The sequence below is a fragment of the Chrysemys picta genome, unplaced genomic scaffold (assembly GCF_011386835.1).
Source record: "Chrysemys picta bellii isolate R12L10 unplaced genomic scaffold, ASM1138683v2 scaf3239, whole genome shotgun sequence".
Lineage (NCBI taxonomy): Eukaryota > Metazoa > Chordata > Testudines > Emydidae > Chrysemys > Chrysemys picta.
In genome coordinates, this window is record NW_027055941.1 from 1 (window position 1) to 6376 (window position 6376).

General features: G+C 43.8%; 1 long non-coding RNA gene across 1 annotated transcript; it reads right to left on the bottom strand.

Annotated features, from left to right (window-relative positions):
- Positions 1–1189: 1189 nt before the first annotated feature.
- Positions 1190–6355, bottom strand: LOC135980428 (uncharacterized). Its single transcript, XR_010597503.1, has 3 exons — positions 6244–6355; positions 5593–5732; positions 1190–3074 (listed from the first exon to the last, which is right to left on the bottom strand). It is a non-coding gene; the product is annotated as an uncharacterized LOC135980428 (long non-coding RNA).
- Positions 6356–6376: the final 21 nt, after the last annotated feature.

Sequence of the window (6376 nt, forward strand, 5' to 3'; positions counted from 1 at the left end):
CCAGCCCTTCCCTTCCGGCTGGGTGGTGCAGTAATTAATGGCCATAGAGCCTGGGCTCCAAGATCCTGGAGCAAAGCGTCCTGGAGAAGGAATTTGTTCCCCAGGCTTGACTGGCTTCCTGCCTCATCCCACTCTCCATCAATCAGAACAAATCCCTCCTGGCAGAGCTGTTGTCTGACCCAATCTATTGGGTCCTGGCTGCTGTACAGCTCAGGTTAACAGCATGTTCTGTTTCTGTAAACTCCCTCAGAGCTTTCGAATGGAAGTGAGAGTCTTCTTCACACCCTGCTCTAAACTGTGAGTAGTGTCGCTCTGTGGCTGTTCACTCTACTTCCCCCCCAGAGATGGCATCATTTCAGTGCCAGGTTAGTGATCTCTGTATAGTGTTGCTGTGTTACTACACTGCTGCTGCGCTCCACCCCAGAGGTATCTGCATTTCAGTGCTGGGCAGGCAATCCCTGTGCAGTGTTGCTGTGTGTTGTTATGCCGCTACTGTGCTCCACCCCAGAAGTGGCTGCAATTCAGTACAGGGTGAAGGGAAGTCCATGTCTCATTTTGCCCAGGGGGGTGGGGGTTTAAAGAGCCTCCCAACCCCTCACCTGCACCCCAGCTCCTAGGAGGGGTTATAGAGCCCCCCCAAGGCTGGAGAGTTACAGCCCTTGCCCTTAGCCCGGCGGTTCTATAGGTAGAGCCCCCAGAGCTTGCCCCCCCATCACTCCCCAGGCTCGAGGTGCTAGCAGGGTCTCTCTCCCACTTCCTGAGAGCCTCACGTGGCCCCACAGCAAGAGGGTTCGGCCTGTGCAGCTGCCTCCCATTGGACCCCAGGCTGGCCTCCCCCACATTCCCATAGGGCAAGATGAGTGGGGGCGGGGCAGAGCAGCTGTCAGGGAGTCCTGCCCCCAACCCCCTCAGGGGCTAGAACTAGAGCCGGAACCAGCTACTGGCTGGGGCTCGAGCTGCCGCTTCAGCGCCTAGCTCCCCCAACCCCATCACCCAGGACGGGGATCCGGTGCCACAGCCTGGCCCAGCGCAGCAACCGTCCATTGGCCACTCTGCCCTCAACGGCCGCCCCCCAGGAGGTGCAGCCGCCTCCCCAGCAGCGCAAGGCAGCAGAGACCTTTCTTCCTAACACCCCCGCCCGCCTGCCCACACACACGCCAAGGAACACATGGTAGTTTCAACAGCCACTTTATTAAACGTTAGAAAGGCCAACACAGTGCAGGGACACACGCCTCCCTGGTGACATACATTTAGAAACCTCTGACAATGTAGGAACTAGTACAGAGAGTTGATATTTCTTTAAAAGCTGCAGCATAAACATAATAGTAAAAAGTTTCTTAATTTGTGAGTAAATAAGATTACATTTTTGTACAGTTATCTTTGTTACTGGTCCATGGTGCTTTCATACAGTAGAGTTATTTTTCTAGAGACTTTGTACATTTAAAGAAGTCACTGCAATGATAAAGATAGAGCAGAAATTAAAATACTTCAGTAGGCAAGGATTTCTGTGCCTTTCTCTCCCTCTTCATCCTCAATGAAACAGGCAAGGCCTTAGATAGTTAATTATAAGCCAACAGAGCAACTTTCCACAACACTCACTACCAAAAAGCAGCTTGTACTTTGGGGTAAAGAGGCCAATATTTCTTGCTAGGTGTTTAGAGGGCAGATCCACCATTGGGCTTAGCCACCCTCTGAGCGCTCTGTCACATCTTTCTGGTAGTTGTCGCTCCCGAGTCTAGCTCATTTTTTGGGATAACAGCCAAAGCAACATCCAACACTCAAAGAAGTAGGCTATGTCGATTAGGTTTGTGAATCAATTTCACAGTGTAGCTATTTGCAAATCGACCCCAAAAAGTAAGGGAGGAAAAAAGAGACAAGAGAAAGGAAAACTATACAGAGGAAGTAGAAACAAGGACTGGAAGGAAATTAGAAACCGACAAATTAGAGGGTACACACAGTGGTGACTGTGTGAAGCACCAAGTTATTTCTTTCCGTCCTCATAGAGAGCAGACACCCAGACCTAAAAAGTTTGTCGGTAAGAGGGAAGAGGCAACGACGTTTGTTACCGACCTTTCCTGAAGTCCTAAGGGAACACTCACTCAGGGGACTAGTTTAGAGGGAAGATAATTTGTGAAGTAATGCAAACAGATTCCATATAAATATATATAAAAATTTAAACTACATTTGGCACTGATTCTACTCTGGAAACATTTTGCTGGCTTGCAGAGAAAAGTTTTCACTGATCTACTTTTTGGCAAAAGACAAAAACCTCAAACAAAACCAACTTTGGTAAGTGTCTACATTACAAACACTAAACATTTTTAAAGGTACTCTTTCAGATTAAACTGACACCAAAAAGTGACAGACTGTCTTTTGAAGAGAATGTAAACAACTTATAGAGGTTTAATCACAAATACCACAAGGCAGCACTAACGGTTCAGTGCTCAAATATTTAGAACTTCAATAATAGAATTTAACTGCATAGTCTTAAAACAGTAGTGAATGACAAGTGGTGTTTACAAGGGTGGCAGGCTCTTCCACAACTAGTCAGAAGGCATTAATGGAGTAAGAGGCAAGGCAGGGAAAGTCTGTTCAAATGGCAGACGTGTTAAGAGTTTCTTCCAAGAAGGCACAAATTTAAGATTTGGTTCCCATCCCTTTAGTAGTGTGTCAGAAGAGACACCTTTAAATTGCGGCATGAAGGAGACAGTGAAGAGGACAGATACCCAAACATACTCTTCACATTTATCTAGAATGCAGTACTCAGTGGCAACAATACATTGCTTCTAGATTCTGAAATGCAAACATGAAATCCTCTTCACCAGCCCATACTCAAGATTACCAAGGCACTGTGCAAGTTGTGGGCTGTGCTTATTAGTATTTTAAAATTAGGAGTGTAACTTTTAAATAAAGGCACATTTCCTATACATGAGAGAGTTATCACATGACTAATCAAAATAATTTTGCTTTATACATCAGTAGGTGAGAGCTTGAGAATACAGCAGGTTTGAAGGAGAGAGATGGCTTCTGCAGGTTTGCATTTCTTCTTGTAACTCATGAGGACACATTCCAGACTATAACAGAAAAATAAGGATTGGAAAAACGACAGTCCTCTTCCCCCCACATCAAAGAGGCATAAAACAACCCTGCAACTTAAAGACTTGAGCTACGGAACACTCAAAATATTCAACAAAAGGAAATTCTAAATAATTTCCTGTGTTTGTTTTACCATAGTTTCATTCTTGCACAGGATTAGCTTTTAGAATTCATGTACTACGTATTTCTCACCTATGGTCACAATTCTGTTTGTAGCATCACAATTAGTTGCTGTAGACTGTGTTACAAACAGGCCCAAAGGTGAGAAATGAATATGCTGTCAGAGCTCGAGAGTAAATGAATCCTGCTGGAAAGCTTGTTAACAGCTACATCACAAATTCAAACAGCTGAACACCAAGCAGTGTAACTAGGCAGAAGCTCCCTGGCTCTACTATGGCCAGAATATGAATCCACAGTCTTCCTTGCACCCACCAGAAACATCTCCACTTGTGTTTGTATTTACAGGTTTGTTACCAGTTATAATGATGGGCTCGTGGCTGTTGTATACATACGGGTACATCTGGCAACATTCAGAAGTTGGGGCAAGTGAAATCTGGATATCAAAGAAGGGAGCATGAATTTCTTTCCTCTTAAAGCTTCTACTGCAATATATTTCTGTTTAAACAGCTTGTTCACCTGTGATGAATCCTTGAGAACTGTCTGTCCTCCTCCTCCTCCCCCAGGATTCTGCTCCAGCAGGAAAGCTAGTGCATGAAGTCAGTGGTGTTTCCTGCAGTCAAGTGAGGCTAGTCAGATCAAGGCTCTTGCCTGGACTGAGTTTAAGGGCAGGGTTTTAAGTGTCGACCTGCAGTGGCACCAGTGCAGCTGGACTGCTGTAGCGCTTCAGTGAAGACAATATTACACTGATGGGAGAGCTTCTCCCATTGGCATATTTAATCCACCTCCATGAGAGACGGTAGCTATGTTGAGGGGAAAAGCTCTCCTGTCCACATAGCGCTGTCTACAATAGGGGTTAGGTAGGTGTCACTGCGTCACTCACAGGTGTGGATTTTTAACACATAGTTATAACAATGGCATGCAGGGGTAAATTTACAGTGTAGACGTGTCCTAACTACCTTGCTATCTAAGCACTATTGAGGATTGGAGGAGGAGTTTCATATGAAGCTTCCCTACTTTTTTTGTGGTTTGTTTTGCCTGACTTCTGGGCTGGAAGACAGCAAGGGTAGTCTGATTGGCTGGAGTACCCATTTGGGGATTAAGAAAAGGGTGTGACCCACTAGAAGAGGGCCAGACTGCTTTGCAAGAAAGAAAAGTGACATAAGGATGTTGAACCTGGAGTCTAAAGGATTAATAAATGTAGAAATATCACGAAAGATGAATTTGAGAAAGGTGTATGTCCACAGCTCCTGTCATCTAAGTTCGCAAAGCATTTCATGTTACTCTTTGGAAACCCCTGTGAGGTATGCATCATTATCCCCATTTTAAAGATTGAAAAACTGAGGCAAAGAAGTGGTCAAGTGACCTGGTCACGCTCAGAGTCACTCGCAGAGCTGGGACTGGGACTCAGGGGTCCCAGTCTCCTGTGGGATCCCATTTCTGCTCAATGCACAAGAGCCTGAGATTCAACAGTTAAGGTTCCCACAGAAGACATAACTTCACCACATCACACAGATTACATTCAAACATCAATTTAGCAGCGTAAGTACTACTTTGAACTACTGCATATGTCAGGCATGCAATATGGCTAAGTTAGCATTACTGTGTGAACCTTAACTTTTGAATATTATGACCTATGTACTAGCAGTCACAACCAGAGTGTGTTACATTAACAACTTTTTGCATTCGATTTACAGTCTTATGCCCCATGTACGCTAGTCCTACTGACAAAACAGTGCTTTAGCTAAACACCAATGATGATGATGATAATGAGAACAAATGCTATCAATACTGCCCATATCTGTTAAAAAAAGCACATAATTTAGTACAAACAACTCACTTAGATATTTTTAAAAGAGGGCAAAAGCTTCTTCTCTAGACCCAACTACTACTCCCCTGCCTTACAAATTAATGTTTTCCACTCTGTCTTGGCTTCTCAGCAAATAAAGAGTAGGCTTCCAGGCCTTCCTGTAATTAGCACACATGACTGTAAGAGACTAAAGGTTCTTTGTGCTGCTGTGTGTGTTGTCGTCATTCAGTCCATAGCACTGAATTTCTTCCTCCTAGATCTCCAACACCTTAAACTAGTACATTCATTTATCCTTAGCCACATTTCTGGCCTGGAGAACGTTTTGTGTAAAGGAACTTGGCCAGGCCACCCAACTTTTGGAAAGTTCATCTACTTCACTAAGCCAAATGCTCATTAAGGACCGTATGTTGTAATCTTAAATACTATTCACCATGAGTAAAGGCTGCAGAAATTGGCCATAGGTTTTCATGGTTAAAGTTATCTGGATTTCTTTCCCTTTATGTAGTATTCAACAACTTCTAGTTCTTAGTGACATTAATTTGCATTGGAAATACTCAAGTCATGGTTACCTTATAGTTCTTCCACCAATACTTTCTTTTCAACTTGGCAGCACTGGTCTCAAATTCCGCTGCAGTGCATCATCCAACTCTGACAGCTTCTGATCTCGTTCCAAAACCTTGTCCACGTTCACCGTCATGATGTCAATCACCTACAGTGATTTAATAGTCACAGTAAGTTATTCATGTGTTAGATGTTCATCTCCTCAAACACTTTAAGCATGCAGCATATCCTGACAGACACCTTTTATAACATTAACATCATTCAAGCGTTTGTTTTTAAATAAAGCAGAAGATATTGCCTTTTTGATTAAGAGTAGACAATACTGAATTTAGGTTCTTATATTAGCTAAAAGATTTGTGGAACTAAGTAATTGAATTGGAGATTCCCAATGCCTGCCTTGGGGTTTCAATATCAGAAGCTTTGTTTATAAACTTACTCCTACTGAAAGTAAAGTATTCCACTAACAATCTAGCATGTTAGAGAAGGGTCATCACTGTATAAGAAAAACTCAGTTATGGAAGCCACAGCTAGCATTTGAACAATACAGTAACTGTTCATTTAACATCATCCCGGTTAACGTTATTACATTGCTAATCAATTAGAGAACACGCTCGTTTAAAGTTGCGCAATGCTCCCTTATAATGTTGTTTGGCAGCCACCTGCTTTGTCCACTGCTTGCAGAAAGAGCAGCCTATTGGAGCTAGCTGATGGGGCTTGGAACCAGGGTAAACCAGCAGCCTCCCTAAGTTCCCTGTGCGACAGCCGCCCAGCAGGCTATCAATTGCCGGGCAG